The sequence below is a fragment of the Alnus glutinosa genome, chromosome 3 (assembly GCF_958979055.1).
Source record: "Alnus glutinosa chromosome 3, dhAlnGlut1.1, whole genome shotgun sequence".
NCBI classification, from domain to species: Eukaryota; Viridiplantae; Streptophyta; class Magnoliopsida; order Fagales; family Betulaceae; genus Alnus; species Alnus glutinosa.
In genome coordinates, this window is record NC_084888.1 from 18,319,020 (window position 1) to 18,337,406 (window position 18,387).

Consider the following 18,387-nt stretch of genomic DNA (forward strand, 5'->3'; position numbering starts at 1 on the left):
TTAGTGCTATTAAAAATGCAAAAGAATAATTTTAAAGTCCATAGAAAAGAAATAGAAGAGAAAGGAAATAGAGAAATGCAAATACATAAAAGATGATAGAAATAATATAACTAAAATAAATAAAATAGAAAATGGAATAAAAATAAAATAAAATTAGAAAAGAACAATCAAAAAGAGAGAGAGAAAAAAAAAAAAAGAAAAAAAAAACTAAAAGTCAAAAAGTAAAATAAAAATAAAAAAATAACAAAAAAAAAAAAAAAAAAAAAGAAAGAAGAGAGGTGCACGTGCACCTCCCTTCTCAATTAAAGGAAAGGCCAAATGGCCTTTCCAAAAGCAGAGGCGCACGGCCTCTGCTGTTTAAAAGAAAAAAAAATAAAAATAAAAATGGGAAAGGGTCATCTGACCCGAGAGAAAAATAAATAGGAAGAGAAGGGTTTTTCTCTTATGATTTTTCATACAAAAATCATGATCTACGAAGATCTAACCGTCTAAACTCAAATCCGATTTCGGTAACGTGATCTACGAAGTCCGATCTACGTTTCTACCGATTGGTTTGAGGTATTTTCACAAACTCTTGGTCTTTGAGATTGTAGATTAAATCTAAAGATATATGAGTTTGATTTTTATGTGTTCTTAGGATTTGTTGTGTGGAGCTTGCTAAACACTCTCCAAGTGTTGGATTTACATTTGGTGGAATTTTTGGTGAGTTTCCTCAAACTCTAACTTTTGGGTATTTAATTTTAGTTGAATTTTTATGTGATTAACCTTTAGTAAATGCTATGGGTTAATAATATTGTGTTCGGGTAGTGATTTATAAATTATGGGTTAAAATTGAAAACCTTAATTTGATGGGTTAAATTAATTTAGGGGTTTTAAGTAATTGAAACCTAGATTGTTAATTTGTGGATTAATTGTGGTTATATTGATGATTAATTCCAAATTAGCTATGAGTTTTGTAAAAATAAGTATTTATGGGTTAGGTTCTAATATTAGTAAAAATAAATAATTATTGGTATTTAGTTTAAATAGTTTTTGTGAAGTTAATCCTAAGATTTTCTTATGGGTTAATGTTATTTTAAATGTGTTAATAATTTAAGTAAATTAATTAGTAATTAAGTTAGTAATTATTGTAAAAAGATTAGTGAATGTAATTTTAAGAGTTAATGTTAGCATAAAAATGTTAGTGAAAATAATTGTGAGTTAGTAATTAATATTATAAGTAAATAATTAAATAATAATTTTAATATCTAACCCTTAGTAAATATTTTTGGGTTAGTGTTATTTAGCTTTAGTTAGTGTTTGTATGTAATTTTAGTATCTAATCTTAAACAAGTGTTTTGGGTTAGAGGTGTTGTGATTAAAATTAGTAAATAAGGTTTACGAGTGTGTAATTGGGACCCTTAAAAATATTAGGGGTTTTCCAACGGTTTAACCTTGAGCGATTCAAGTGCTAATTATGGTATTAATTATTTAAAGTGTTAAATAGTGCAATGTGTTATTCCACAGTGATACATTGCAAGGTGGCGTCTAGGAGACCTAAGCTTGATATCCGCGCAACCAGGTGAGTATTCTACTCACTGAGGAATCCTAGGAATTTAGATTTACATTTTGACAATATTTGGTTGTATTTATTGTTATGGAATTTGTTGATGAAAATATATGCGAATGAGTTGTGATGATAAATGGATGTTGAAATTGTAATGTATTTATAGTTATGAAAGTGTTGGTAAAAATATATGTGAATGGGTTATGACATATTTGGATTGAGAATTGTGATGATAAATAGATGTAGTTGAGATTTGAATGTATTTATAGTTATGGAAGTGTTAGTAAAAATATATGTGAATGGGTTGTGATATATTTGGATTAAGAATTGTGATGATAAATGGATATTGTTGAAATTGGAATGTATTGATGGTTATGGAATCGTTGGTAAAAATATATGTGAATGAGTTATGATATATTTGGATTGAGAATTGTGATGATAAATGGATATCGTTGAAATTGGAATGTATTGATGGTTATGGAATTGTTTGTAAAAAATATATGTGAATGAGTTATGATATATTTGGATTGAGATTTGTGATGATAAATGGATGTTGTTGAAATTGGAATGTATTGATGGTTATGGAATTGTTGATAAAAATGAATGTGGTATGTGTTGAAAGAAAGATGTTTGGGAATACACATGTGATGATATGTATATAGTGTGGATGCTTTGGTATTATGAGAACCTGGTAGTTGATAGATGGTAAGCCCAGTATTGTAGTATCTGGCACAGTGGTAGGCCATAGTGTGGTAGGCCAGAGGGTAGCAGCTCTTGGCTGAGAGGTGTGGTAAGCCTAGCATTGAAGTGCTAGCACTTGTGAGATATGTGGTAAGCCTAGCATTGAAGTGCTAGCTCACGTGAGATGTGTGCCCTACAGGTCGTAACTTTACGGGCGATGCTGATGGTAAGCCTAGCATTGAAGTGCTAGCACTAGTGAGATATGTGGTAAGCCTAGCATTGAAGTGCTAGTTCACGTGAGATGTGTGCCCTGCGGGTCGTAGCTTTACGGGCGGTGTTGATGGTAAGCCTAGCATTGAAGTGCTAGTACTAGTGAGATATGTGGTAAGCCTAGCATTGAAGTGCTAGCTCACGTGAGGTGTGTGCCCTACGGATCGTAGCTTTACGGGCGGTGGTGATGGCAAGTCAAGCATTGAAGTGCTAGCACTAGTGAGATGCGTGAAATATTGTTAGTGGAAACCGTGATAATATATGTGTGATGAACAACGTGACTTGTATTTGATAATGTGTTGTTATGTGAACTTAATAATTTATGAATAACGCCGTTGAACCCTACATGCATTTATGTTGGTGTATGTTGTATACTTAGTGAGTCTTATACTACTGAGGTGGTGAACTCATACTTTCACCTGTACGGATGTGGTTAACCCCACAATCGTAGAGACTCTGATGTTTTGACTGCAGGTTCAATGGATATAATGAAAGACGTCGTAGCATAGTACTTGGGATGTTATGACTGAAGCCTGACGCGACAGTTATAATGGTTGGATCATGGGTTGTCCGCCTTTTAGTAGATTTTGTTTATGGCTCGTGTCGCATGTGATAATTGTATTTATGAGCCAAACTTTTAGTACATATTTAATAGCTATATCGAAGTCTTAAATAGATAGACATATTAATGGCTCTTTGTTGTATTTAACTGTTGTCTATAGATGTACCTTCCGCTATGTTAATAATGTTATTATGTGTTATCCGCTGCGTAGATGTAACTCTGATTATCAAGTACATGTTATGGAATGTGTACCGTATGTTGGCTGAGCGACATGTAGTCGTGCCACTGTGATGACTCATATTAAGTTTTCAAAAAAAAATAAATAAATAAAATGGGGTCGTCACAACAACTATCTTTTTAAATCCATAGTATCATCAATTTGGGATGTAAGGCTTACAATCATATTCTTGCTAAACAACCCTTGTTTCCTTTTATCCTCCAAAGAGTATAACAAAAATAATATTTTCTATCTTATCTTCAAATTATTCCTTAATAATTTTGACATTAATCATGTATCCCATTGTATGGTTCAACTTCAAAGCATAATTCAATCATTAATCAGTTATATACCTAATACCCAATTTAGTAATGAAACAATTCTAAGATCAACAAGGTATAAACACCATAAATTAGCTACCTTGTTCTTGTAACCTAATTTAGGAACAACTTCTTTTTCTCTACCACGTAGCATTTCTCACTTTCCAAATAATTAACTAGGCATCGATATCGGTAAACTATCTTGACCTATTCTTCATAACCGTTCATCATGTCTCCAAAGAAACTTAACATAATTAATCCTTAGACATGATTTTACTCCCAATGACCTCCAAGATGGATTTTTAATTTCAAATGTTATTCTCCAACAATGAACATTCAAACGGTTATCAAGATCCTATAAATCATATCTTCCTAACTCAATAATAGATAGTTACTTTGAAGACATAAATCAATATTTAATCATTTAAGAACCTCAAACTCAGCCATTATAAATCATTTAGCAAACTTCAATTAAAAGTTCATCATAACAGATCATCTAGATGATATCACAGAATCCTCAATCCATTTGGTTAAGATCTGAAATTATTACAATCATTATAACTCAATAGCCAAAGCAACTTAGATTTATCATCAACGCTAATTATCAATTCAATTTCCTAACAACTTAACTTGTTAACCAGAATTCATCTTAGGATTTACCACAGTGGATACTAAAGGAAATAGATTATAGAAATCTTAACCTTAACAATAGAATACTAACCTTACTCATTCATAGTATCATAATTATCCCGTGCTTAACCAATAGAAGATATACCTGGCCTCAATTCGGTCTTCCTTGGTGAGCGTATGGGTTCGTACTGAGGATGCGTGATCCTCATTTGTTTGGTCGCGACGGAAGATAATCAATCATTTAAACAAAAATTAGCGGCAAAAATAATTAATCAACATATAAATCAATATATATAGAACTCATCTTGTTATTATCACTAAAGACTTAAAGCCAATCAATCTTAATCATTTCATACCATAGATTCCATTACTTATACATCCGTAAAAGACCTCATTACTCTTAATTTGGGTATGATAAATACTAAGCATCAATCCTCTCAATCGTGAAATCATATATACTTTCATACCTCAGGTTTCTTATCATACACTAAGATTGTTGTTTGGGTGGGAGGTCTCTACATGCAGACATCTAACTTGTTAAATCTGATAAAGAATATTTATTTAATTCTTTTCAAATAAAAATCCAAGATTCAAACACTTATCTAATCATAGCAGAAAAAATTACCCTTCATAGGATCACAAGACTAAACTTAGAAATTAAATCAATCAAGGTGTTTATTTATAAATAATATAGTGTGGTGCTATTTATTATTCTATCAAGTAAATTGTTGTGAGTTTTAAAATACTCGCAAGCACACGAATCGTTTGCAATATAGTGTGTGCAAGTGCGAGGTCGAATTCACAGGAAATTGTGTTGCAAAAATTAATTTCTATTTAAACTAATTCTATTTTAACATAGTTCCAAATTTTAGGGTTTTAAAATAATAAATTAAAAATAGAAAAATAAAAATAAAAGGTACTAAGGTTTTCAGAATCCACCTCGCCAAATCAGCACATATTCTCATGTTTGTTCATACATGCGAATTGCAATAAAATCCTATGCATCTTCTAATTTTCATAAAATTACCTATTGAAAGATTCAATGAATTCATCATTTCTACAAATCACAATGAATATCCAATTTAATTCAAAACCATCCAATGTATCTGTTTGATTAACAAATCACAATGAATATCCAAATTAAATCAAAAGATTCAATGTATCCATTGGATGAAACACATTGAATATCTAACGTTTGCACATATATTAATCGAAACAATCAATTAAAAGAGTTTTAATCCTTTAATTGAATTGAAATGGACATACATTAACAATGGCGAGGCTTCATCTTCAACATTAGTTGAAGTTTTAGCCTCTCATGACTAAAAATGACATACCAACTTTTATTAAAATTATAAACATTGAGAGACTTACAAAAAAGAAAAAAAAAATACAAGAAGAAAACGTGTGAAATAAAATGCACTAACAGCTGAGAATATAACTTGTAAACAAAAGAACTATCCAATGGCTACAGGTGTGGAAATGAAAATATGCAAAAGGAAAACTTATAAACAGGATTTGGTGAGTGAACAGGGGCTGTGCCCCACTCCCCACCCACACGTTTACAAAAGAAAACTTCCCCTTTTATTTTTGTGCTCCTAGAATAGAAGAACAAATTTAAAAAAAAAAAAAAAAAAAAAAAAAAAAAAAAAAAAAAAACTGAAATGATGTCTTTGCCCTTTGTGATTACAAGAGAAATGAAATTCAAAATAAGCCTAAGCAAAGAAATCTGGTGGGCCTGTGCATCCATGTGTGTTTACAGTTAGGCAAGCTAACTATTCAACCCAATATTGCCTCTTGCACCTTTTGTCTTTTCTATATATATTCTTTCTCCACATTTGAGAGTGAGAGTTTCTGAGAGAAAAGATTAGACTCTGAGGTACATTTATGTGACCGGCTTTCCCGCTTTGCAATTCAACAAAAAAATTGCTATTTTCTCTCAATGAACTGCAAAACACTAAAACTAACCAAAAGTATTAGAAAATAACAAAACTAAAGGTTTAGCTCATGCAAATTAAGGGGTCCATGAAAAATTGAAATGACTTCTAAAAGTAAAGTGTGTGCATAAGTGTCAACAAAAATTAAGGCATAGCGGAAAGTAAATGACACAAAGATTTTTGTTGACGAAGTGGAAACTCGGTTAAGAGAAAAACCACTCCGGGGCAGCCAAACCCAGGAATTCCACTATTCAGAAGACAAAGCTAGATACAAGATAGTAACACTCACATGTACCGATGCAGTGGTCGTACCTTGATCTCTGACGTGTAACCCAACACGAACGCTTCCCAACCAGGTTCACCTACCTGAAGGGGTCTTCAATGGAACTCCTTACCTTTAAAGCCGACCTTTGAGATAGACTTCGATTTATAGCGCAGCACACTTGAAAAACGGCTCTAGAGGAAATAACACGTCTCTAGCCTCTAATGGAATTCACACCGAATTCTTGCAGCTCTAAGTGCCCAAGGACCCCTATTTATAGTCTGGGGTCAGAATGGGCGTCTGGCAAAATAAGCCTGTGAACCGTCCGGATGATGGACCATGACCATCCAGACAGACAACTGAGGGTTTTTCGAAAATTCCGCAGAGAAATCTGTCCTGTATAAGAACATCGTCCGGACGAGATGGCTCGATCGTCCGGACGGACGCATGTCCGCTGCAAGTAATTTCCATAACAGGCTTTGCACGTCCGGACCATGGGGCAGGAGCGTCGGGACGGCTAAACTTCAGCACGCAATTTCCATATCTGATGTGTGTGCGTCCGGACCATAAGGGGGAGACGTCCAGACGATTGAAGTCGAATCGTCAGTTACCATATACGATGGACCAGCGTCCGGACCACAGCTGTCAGATGTCTGGACGGTTCATTTTGAACTGCGATTCTTGCCTTACGGAGATACGCGTCCGGACGGTATACCACATTGTCCGGACGGTTGATTGATCTTCCCTTTCTTGGAACTTGGAAAGAATCAGAGAACCGTTCGGGAACTGATAGGCGTCCAGACGTGCGGCTGAAATGTCCGGACGGAGCAAGCTGGCACAGAAGCTTCTCGATACAGTGAAGTGTCCGGACGAAAGAAGCACGTCGTCCGGACGGATGATGCTGGACTGTCTGGTGTCCGGACGGTATGACACATCGTCCGGACGGATGGAGCAGTAGACAGATGGGCGTCCGGACGGGATGACACATCGTCCGGACAGCTAACAGGGAACTTTGAAATTCTTCTGACTTCACTCTGAACAGTGGAATCCCTGTTTGCAGCATCCTTACATATAAGTGATTTTGTCCAAACACAGAATGAGGCCAAAATACTAACAAACTCCCCCTTTGGCCATTCTGGGACAAAACTCACTTGACCGGTTTGGAAAAACATTCCCGGTCCAAAATAAAAATTACTCCCCTTTTTTGTCACAAAGGGACAAAAGGTAAACAGTGTAATAAAAACTAACTTTAATAAAAATTACTCCCCCTAACGGTCTCAGAAGGACCCGGGAAACAAAGTAATAATATCCACAAACAAAAATGTTCTAAAATCGAGAACAACAGGAAAGTAGAGAAACGCCTGCAAATATCAAATCCCAAGACCTTTGGAAATTGAACATCCGACTTCAACAATAGTCAGTTTTCCAAAGGATGCATCTGTCAATCACTGTGCTGGAAGTCGCTGGATGTCGTATCCCTGAAAAACCAATTAGAAATATCTCCAAAAATACCATTAGATCTTGTTAGTTCCAAACATAATGTGGTATTTAACACGGCTGTCAAATGGATGCCAAAGAGAAATATAAGCAAAACGGCTACTCATAAGGCATAAATATATCATGATCAGCCCAACACACAGACAGAAAAGGATTTTCATGCACAATATCTCAAGAAAATATCCCAACAAATATTCCAATATTCTAAAAGCACAAAGACTTAAAAGAATAACGGAAGACACTAAGAAGATCATGGGATGAAAAGAGATGTGCAACAAATGCCAAAATCTCGGGAGAAATCCACGAGAAAAACACACAAGATGCCATGATAAATCAATAAAAATGCAAAGATGTGTGTATGGCAAAGAAAGAGAAGCAAGTCTTAAACCTATAGAGATCCTGACCGGATGAGCAATTGCTAGGTCAGCATATGGTAAGACTGCTCTCGTTTTGGACGTAAGAATAAGTCCGTCCACACACGACACACTGAAAATTTTGAAACTTGAGGAAAATTTGCAGACAAATAATTTTTCCAAAGGCAATTTCAGAACACACATGTATAATCAACTGATAACACAATCAGAGAGCATCTCAAAACTAAGCAGAGATAAAAAAGAGAGTTGAGATTTCAATAAGCACAAATAACTTTTCCTGATCACAGAAAATTCAAATAGGCAACTCAACTCAAGCAATGCGTGTGTGTGTGGAGACTCTTTTCCCACAAGGTATGACTTTCCAAGACATGACAAAGAGCAACTAGATTTTCTAGACACGAGAGAAAATCAGAGACAGATAAGCCAAAAGTCAAACCTTATAACTTACTAGGGCCTAGCCACCCTCATCTGATACACTCCCCCAGAGAAACAGCACATATTCTGTTTTACTTGTACCATGTAGGACAAGATAAATTTTTACTTGCTCATAAAGGGCAAGGTAAATTTAAGCACATAAGCAGTGATTAAACAAATTTAAAGCACATAACTTTTTATGAATTACTGCTCAAATCTTATGGTACTGCAAACTGAAGGGAGTGCCAGAATTTATAGATGCTAGGTTCAACTAGCCTATGGTCAATTTGGCCATCTAATCAAGGACTTCTACTCATATCCAAAATCTCCAAAAGCAACGAGTCAGAGAAGGAAAGATGTACCTTTAGGGGGAGCCCGGGATAGTGCACTTTTTCATCGCATGAGGAAAGAAGCTATCCTACTTTTTGCATAAACAGGAAAAACACTTGGCTAGCATAGTCAAAACTCTCAATTATATCTAAGCGTATTTAATCAATGCATACCGAATTGAGATATTAGGCAAGAATGCATGCAATATCTAATAAGCCAAGAGAAAGAAAATCGTGCAAATTCTCCCCATTTTTTTTTTTTTTTTTTTTGAAAACCGATAAACAGAAAAACAACAAACACATGCTCAGAAAAGGAAATGACATCTAATCCCAGCATGTAAGGTAAAACCAAACCTATCCACATGGAGAGAGGTTTAGAAATACCAAGACAGAGAAGCAGCCACCCGACGTGCTTTAACTGTCATCCCTAAAAATATCTGCAGAAGCTTCTCAAGATAACAAGAGAAAATATGGGGATAAAATAAACAGTTCCTCAAACAGAATGCAAGGCATGAATAAAATATGACAAGATAGGCAATGCAATGCAAACATACCTAACATGCACTAAGATTAAGGAACCACAATCCTAGGCATGGGAGACTTCACCTTTACTAGGTAAGTCCACTCCTCCTCAAGGGGTGAATGGTCATATCCTTCCTGACCCATACTTGCTTAACCCGAGGCGGTAGCTTGCAGGTTTTGCCCATGTTGTCCATTCTCCATAGTATACCTTGTATTAGGTTCAGCAATCCTTCATGGGCATGGCTGCCATTGGGCTTATGCGGCTTTCTCTTGTAGCGCCTTGATTTGCCACTCTGATTAGCAGGAACAAACTTCTGCTGATGCCGTAGAGCCTGAAGAGCCATTGGAGGTGTAGCTCTTATTGGCAGCTTCCTCTGAACCTTCAACTTCTGGAGTTGTGGACATTTGGGTCAGATGTGACCGGTGATGCCGCTGTGATGACAGGTGGGCAAGCTTCTTTTGTTTGAATGCTTCTTGACATTCTCTACAAAATTATGGTTAGCATTCTTACACATAACAGTGCCCTTACCTTCTATATGTCTCCTATGCGGAGGAACATATTTTGATGAGGAAGAATCTTCAACTTTACATTTCCTCATAGCATCCTGCTTGGCCTGTGGGATTTCAACAAACAACAATTTGGCCTAATATGACCAATCTTCCCACAATTATGACAAGTAGGGACAAACTTACCATGAGCTTGTGTACCTGTGTCTTTGGATTTTGGCATCACACAATCATTCAAGCAAGAATTATCCAAACAAGCAGTGTCTACTATCACAGGCTCAATAATAAAGGAATCTAATTCAGAATCAGAAACATGTGAAGTAGAAGCACTCAAATCATCAACAACTAAATCAGGCTTGTTGGAAATATCTGAATGAATACACATCATGCTTTTCAAATTATCACTGAAGAAAACAGAATCTTTTAATTTAATCTCTAGTGAATCAATAATGTTAAACACCATGGTATTCTCAGATTTCAAAGAGTCAATTAAGGCATGTGATTCAGACAATTGAACAATCAAAGACACTTTTTCTTGCTTCACCTTTTTAAGCTCTTTATGTGAAATTTTAGAATGATGATCATTCTTCAATTTATTAAAAACCTTCAAGAGCTTAATATCAGAATCCTCATTTGATAATAGAGAAGAATTCATGATAAAAGGTGTAATAAAAAAATAGAAGTCACAAAGAGATGAGGATCACACTCAGGAATTAAATCCTAAACAGAGTGTGCCAGCTCTGATACCAATTGCAAAATTGAAATGACTTCTAAAAGTAAAGTGTGTGCATAAGTGTCAACAAAAATTAAGGCACAGCGGAAAGTAAATGACACAAAGATTTTTGTTGACGAAGTGGAAACTCGGTTAAGAGAAAAACCACTCCGGGGCAGCCAAACCCAGGAATTCCACTATTCAGAAGACAAAGCTAGATACAAGATAGTAACACTCACATGTACCGATGCAGTGGTCGTACCTTTATCTCTGACGTGTAACCCAACACGAACGCTTCCCAACCAGGTTCACCTACCTGAAGGGGTCTTCAATGGAACTCCCTACCTTAGAGCTGACCTCTAAGATAGACTTCGATTTATAGTGCAGCACACTTGAAAAATGGCTCTAGAGGAAATAACACGTCTCTAGGCTCTAATGGAATTCACACCGAATTCTTGTAGCTCTAAGTGCCCAAGGACCCCTATTTATAGTCTGAGGGTCAGAATGGGCATCAGGCAAAATAAGCCTGTGAGCCGTCCGAACGGTGGACCATGACCGTCCGGACGGACAACTGTGCGATAGGGTTTTCCAAAAATTCTGCGGAGAAATCTTTCCTGTATAAGAACATCGTCCGGACGAACGCACGTCCGCTGCACGTAATTTCCATAACAGGCTTTGCACGTCCGGACCATGGGGCAGGAGCGTCCGGACGGCTAAACTTCAGCACGCAATTTCCATATCCGATGCGTGTGCGTCCGGACCATAAGGGGGAGACGTCTGAACGGTTGAAGTCAAATCGTAAGTTACCATATACGATGCACCAGCGTCCGGACCACAGCTGTCAGATGTCCGGACGGTTCATTTTGAACTACGATTCTTGCCTTATGGAGATACGCGTTCGGACGGTATACCACATCGTCTGGACGGTTGATTGATCTTCCCTTTCTTGGAACTTGGAAAGAATCAGTGAACTGTTCCAAAACTGATACGCGTCCAGACGTGCTGCTGAAACGTCCGGACGGAGCAAGCTGGCACAGAAGCTTCTCGATACAGTGAAGTGTCTGGACGAAAGAAGCACGTCGTCCGGACGGATGATGCTGGACTGTCTGGAGTCCGGATGATATGACACATCGTCCTAACGGATGGAGCAGTAGACAGATGGGCGTCCGGACGGGATGACACATCTTCCGGACAGCTGACAGGGAACTTTGAAATTCTTTTGACTTCACTCTGAATAGTGGAATCCCTGTTTGCAGCATCCTTACATTTAAGTGATTTTTTCCAAACACAGAATGAGGCCAAAATACTAACAGTCCAAATATACAATATTTGGCACTCATCAAATACCCACAAACTTACATTTTGCTAGTCCCTTATCAAAACAAAATCAAAGAATGAAACGTAAGTCCATTGTCATGGGAGAAACGATTGCATTTAACATATGCAACAAGCCTTTTAAACCCCTAGGACTCCCTAGTGGACAAGTGAAGTCTCGTGAAAGTTTGCCATAAATGATACCCACAAACATTTTAAAGTACTATGTAGTTGAGGAACAATGACTTCCACACAAACACATGGTTTGTGAACATCACAATCACATCAGCAAGACATCAAAAATCAATCAACTCATAGATGGAAAGTTGAGACAACACATGCTCAAATAAGTGTAAGGTGTGATTAACATAAACTCATAGGTTTCAATTTTTCTTAAAGCTTGTGTACCCAAAAATTTATAGGAATTCTATCAGATGAAAACAACTGTTAGTTTTTGGCCTCATTCTGTTCTGGACAAAAACACTTGTTTGTAAAGATGCTTTATCTCAGGGATTCCACTATTCAGAAGTGCTTCAGAAGACTCTGTACTGATTACAAGTCAGAAGATTTTCGGTTCCCTGCTAGCCGTTCGGACGATGTGTCATCCCGTCCGGACGCTCATCTGTCCACTACTCCATCCGTCCAGACGACGTGCCATACCGTCCGGACGCCAGACAGACCAAGCATCATCTGTCCAGACAATGTGTTTTCCGTTTGGACTCGTCACTGTGTCGAGAAGTTTCTGTTCCATCATGCATCCGTCCGGACGACTCAACAGCCTGTCCGGACGCCTCTCAGTACTCGACCTGTTTCAGATTCTTTCCAAGTCCAAATATGGGAAGATTACTTCAACCGTCCGGATGATGTGGTATCCCGTCCGGACGCACGTCTCCTTAAGGCAAGAATCGCAATTCAAATATACCCGTCCGAACGTCAGTCAGCATTGGTCCAGACGTGCGTTCAACAGATAAGGAAATTGCTAATTCAACTTCAACCATCCAGATGCCTGCCTCTCATGGTCCGGACGCGCGCTTATCAGGTATGGAAATTGTGTGTTAAAGATCAACCGTCCGGATGTTCATCCCCCATGGTCCGGACGCGCGAAGCTTTATATGGAAATTACTTGCAGCGGACGTACAACTGTCTGGACGATGTGCCATCCCGTCCGGACGCAGCTCTTAAACAGGAAAGATTTCTCAGAGAAATTTTTGGAAAATCCTGTCGCATAGTTGTCCGTCCGGATGGCCATGACCACCATCCGAACGGCGCCCAACTATATTTTGCCTAACGCTCATTTGAGCCCCCAGCCTATAAATAGAGGCCTCTGGGCACTGAGAACTGCAAGAATTCGGTGGTGAATTCTCAACAGCTTAGAGAGGGTGTTTAGGGAGATATTGAAGATCTGCTAGCTCTCTAGCTTTGCCAGTGTGTGATTTGATCAGCTGTGAAGTCTATCTTAGGGGTTGGCCCTAAGGTAAAGGTTTCCATTGAAGACCCCTTAGGTAGGACACCTGGTTGGGAGGCGCTTGTGTTGGGTTACACGTTAGAGAGCAAAGTACGACCACTGCATCAGGTATATGTGAGTGTTACTATCTTGTATCTAGCTTTGTCTTCTAAATAGTGGATATCCTGGGTTTGGCTGCCCCGGAGTGGTTTTTCTCTTAATTGAGTTTCCACTTCGTCAACAAAAATCTCTGTGTCATTTAATTTTCGTATTATTATTTTTGACACTTTGTGCACACACTTACTGTTTATTTTAGAAGTCAATTTCAATTTTTCAACAACCAAGGCTTAAATCGAAATATGCATTTGTTTTTTATTTTTTTTATTTTTTTTTTGTAGGTTGTGCAATGCTTGACTCCCTTAAGCTTTCTAATTGACCTATGTAACGAGTGTTGGGCCAGTAACTCCCAAACCGGATGGTTTTATGGCACTATATGTAAAAACATCCCTAAGGGCTTAGTTACTCAAGTAGAAAAGGATACGAAGTCAAACTAGCCATACAATCAACCAAATTAAATTTCTCATCTTTTTATGCGAACACTCAATGCTTAGTGAGGCAAGAGATCCGATTACTCAATGAGAACTCAAACTGATGATATTATTATTATTATATTCTCTTTTTTGTTTTTTTTTTTTTTTTTTTTTTTTTTAATTTATGTCAAGGTTTCATCAACAAATCATCCTACAAATCTCATGACACACATTCCTCAAATCTCAAGCAAGTGAAGTCTCTCTGATCCAACAGATGAGTCAAAAGATTCAAATTTCTAATGACATGCAGTGTTCAGGATGTTAAACAAACCAATGACATATAACACAATGAAAAGTGTTTGAATGTTTGGTTAGCTGCCTCTCTGGGTTAATTATGATTGTCTCTTGTTGGAGGAAGATACTCTTCTTGTGGTCTTGGCCATTAAAAACCCTTCTCTTTTTTCTTCTTGGACTTTTGCTAATTGCATTTTTTATATTAGCTTAGTTTTATATTCCTTTCAAAGTTGGAATGCCTTAAAAGTGTCTCGATGTACTAACTTTAGGACATATGCTTTAGCGAAATGGACCGTTTCTTATCATGTTTTTAGAAGCATTTCTATGAAATTCCCTATTCTCTTTTCCATTTGGATAAGAAATGAAAACGATCATTCCTTGTAACCCATCTTATGTATTCAATTAAAAAAAAAATCGAATACCGAATCACTAAACTAAATACACATCATCTATCACAGTCGTGATGTCATCATGCTCAATCAACAACATAACACAATTTTTTTTTTTTTTTGAAAATTTTCTAGAACAAAAAGACAAATAAAAACAAACAGACAAATAGACAAAGTATTTTTTCATACCCCCAAACTTGAATTATGCATTATCCTCAATGTGTGGTATGGAAATATATTACCAGAAGTAGTGAAACAACTGATTGTGCAAAAGGTTAGGGCATCCCCCAAACTTAAACACCAAAACACCTGTCAACAACACTAACAACAATATTTTCTCAAGAAACAAACATCAAAAGATTAATTACTGTCAGTAACAAAAATAAAATGACAAGAAATAAGTTGAAAAAGGAAAGAAATCAAATGTGTGGAAAGTAAAATGGAAAAGAAATTTTACAGTGCCTTCTCTGATCATTTGGATGTCCAACCAATCCCTTCCACCCTTTCTTCTTTCGAATTTGATAGCCCTCTGGAAGAATGTTTGCCGTCTCAGGTAGCCTACTTGCTTGCTTTGAATGATCTTCTTAGGAAGATGGTTCCTAGATTTGTGGCCTTGTGTGCATAAATCCATGAGAGTTTTGGCATAAGATAGCTCTTTGAGACATTGAAGAACTAAAGCTTGAGGCTCATGAAGTGTCACAAGAGGGATTGTGATGAAGGAATGAGCTTCAGTACTCACTTCCTTGTCATTGGACAAATTTGGAGTTAAATGGGGCTCAATTTGCTTTAGGTGCTCAACAGACTCCAAATGCTCCTCTTTCTCTTCCTCCTCAACTGCTGATGAAGATGTGTTAGGGAATGATATATCATTGGTTTCCCCATTCTCAAGTCATATCTCAGGAGTGGAATCGAATAAGGCATCAGCTTGCTCACAAACTGTAATACCCGGGAAAGACACCCCACTTAAGTTATTAAAATATGTGCATAAGTATAAGGCTTAAGAATTGTTCTTAGTCTAATTAAGTTATATAGTTATGCATGTAGAGAGTTGGATCAGTAAAGTTAAATCGATCGAGCAACTTTCTGGTCGATCGAGCGACTTTATTTTCGATCGAGCAACTTCGCCCAGTGCGGTGCAGTTTCCGCTAAATGCGAAAATTGATTTTTCCACCCAATAATTTGGGACCCACACGTGGTACTTGATGCCAAACGATCATGCCCATATTTAGTTAGCCTAGTTAGTCCATCTTGGTTGAAGCCCAACTAGATTTCCTTAGATATCATGCAATCATGGACTAAGATATGGAATAGTCACCTATGAGATTTGAGCTATGGATTTGAGGTGTTGGCTGGCTCAAATCCGGCCATTGAGGTGTTGATTTGTTGGTTAGATCTCAGCCCTTCAAGAGTGCTATATATAGGTTGCATGGGGAGTTGATTTTCATGAAGAAGAAACCAAACTCTAGCCAAAACTCTCTCTTGCTCTAGTGCTGTAGAAGTAGCACGAAAATCCTCCAATTTCACCTCACTTTCCAGCACCTAGCAAGCCAAATTAAGCTCCAAAACCACCCTCATTCTCCCACAAAATCAGTAGAGGAATGTGAGTGGAAACCACCTTTGTTTTGAGACCAAGAAACCAAGCTTTACAAGTGGAATTCTCTTGGACAGCAACTCTCCTCCACTCTTTAAGTTATTGGGGAACTTTGGGTGAGTATTTTCTCCCTTAAACTTCTCATAGATCAAGTAGTCCTATTGTTATTTAAAATTATGACTTGCTCTTGCTTTTCATTATGCATGTTGTATGAAAAGTTGGCTAACTTACATGTGAGTATATGTGTAAGCATGTGGATGAGTATTTACTACATGAGATTAGTAATTTAGAATGGGTAAATTGTGTTTTAAAATAGATCAAGAAATGTAAGTGTTAGAGTATATGTGTTGAGGTTTTGATATATATATATATATATGTATACATAAATTAAGAGAAAAGAGGTGAGCAATATTTAGGTGTGTTATAAGGATGTGTGAATTAAAGAAAAGTAAAATCATATGTGTGCTTGATTATATGACAATGTATCCTTATTTTAAGGTATATTATGTGATGGATAATTCTAGTGGTGCTAATATAAGAGTTGGTGAGTAAGCACTAAAATAGATAAATAAGAGATCATGTTTAAATTTGTAGCCGTTGCAATTTCTAGGAAGAGATATGGTAATAATAATGATTTCATAGAATGCTTTATTAATCCGTTATCATCATATGATGATTGTTATGCAGTTGTAAAGGAAAATATTTGGAGCAGAAACTAGTAAGTATTTCTATACTTATTGAGGACGAAGCTGGTTGACTTTTCCTATAATATTATGTTTACTGTTTTATTTACTTGTTTGCGCATGTGGCTTTGCATATTTTATTATTTTAATAATTTGTCTAATAACAAGCTGTTGGATCTAGATCCACGGTGGGTACGCGAGGCTTCACATGAGTTCCTAGGTTCTCAGTGAATGAGGAGGTACCTGAAAAGAGAATAATAAATACAAAAACTGGTGTACCTAGGTCACCAGGGATTCCGAGGATTCCAAGAGCCTAGGCTCCCAAAGAAAATAATTAAAAGTTAAAGGGAGGAAGCCCAGGCTTCAAATAACACGTTAACCGTGCGTAGGCCAACAGAAGAGTGGAAAAAGGGGAATACCTAAAACTATACACTTAAAACTGTCATTGCTTTATGATTACGTTTATGTTCATTTTATGTCTATGATTCGCGATCATAGATTATATTTTGTATATGCATGTGATTATATGGCCATTGCATTGTGTTGCATTAATTAAATAAATCAGCACTCATATAATTATTGGAAACAGCGGACTCACTTTAGTGTTTATGTTGTTTTCTTCTCTTTGTATGGTATTTGTAATGGTTCAGGCTATGAAGAAGAAGAGGATTATCAGGACTATCCCGACACATAGACGGTTTTTAGTTCAGTTTTTGTAAGGCTAGATAGCCTATATTTTGGGACTACTTTGTTGTAGTTCATTAGCCTAACTTAAGACAATACTTATAATTCTCCAGTTATATGTAGATATTTGGCTTGTATAATTATCTAGCCCTGTGAGGCATGACTGGTATTACTGTTTGTATAATTATGCTGACTGGCTTATTATATATTTTGAGGTATTTCAGTAGTAGCTCTGAGGTGTCAACCTATTCCCAATTTATATTACATTAATTCCGTTGCCAATAATTACCTCTGATAAGTTAGTAATGTCTCGTGAAAATTCAAACATTTGCACTTACGCTTTTTGTAAAAGCGGGGCGTTACACAAACCATGTCAAGGTCCAGATCAAATTTGAATTGACCACAGCTCTCTTCCAAATGATCTTTCAGACTTGGCTCATTAACAATCTCCTCAACAACTTCTTAACTCCCAAGTGTGGTGGTGGCTTGGACATGCTCATGGTGAGAATTGCTGGAATCATCCTCATCAATCATGTAGTGCTTTACAGCCTTCAACTAACTCTAGAGCTCTTCTTCCTCCATTTTGTTTAACTTGGCAACTAGATGATCAAGCTGTCCTTCCAACCTTTCAATCATTGAATTGTTGGCCATAGTGGCTTTTTTGATATCTTGAATGGC

At 37.0% G+C, this 18,387-nt stretch overlaps 1 long non-coding RNA gene across 1 annotated transcript; it reads left to right on the top strand.

The window, feature by feature from the left end:
* Positions 1-364: 364 nt before the first annotated feature.
* Positions 365-3,258, top strand: LOC133864683 (uncharacterized). Its single transcript, XR_009899548.1, has 4 exons — positions 365-558; positions 638-702; positions 1,507-1,561; positions 2,949-3,258. It is a non-coding gene; the product is annotated as an uncharacterized LOC133864683 (long non-coding RNA).
* Positions 3,259-18,387: the final 15,129 nt, after the last annotated feature.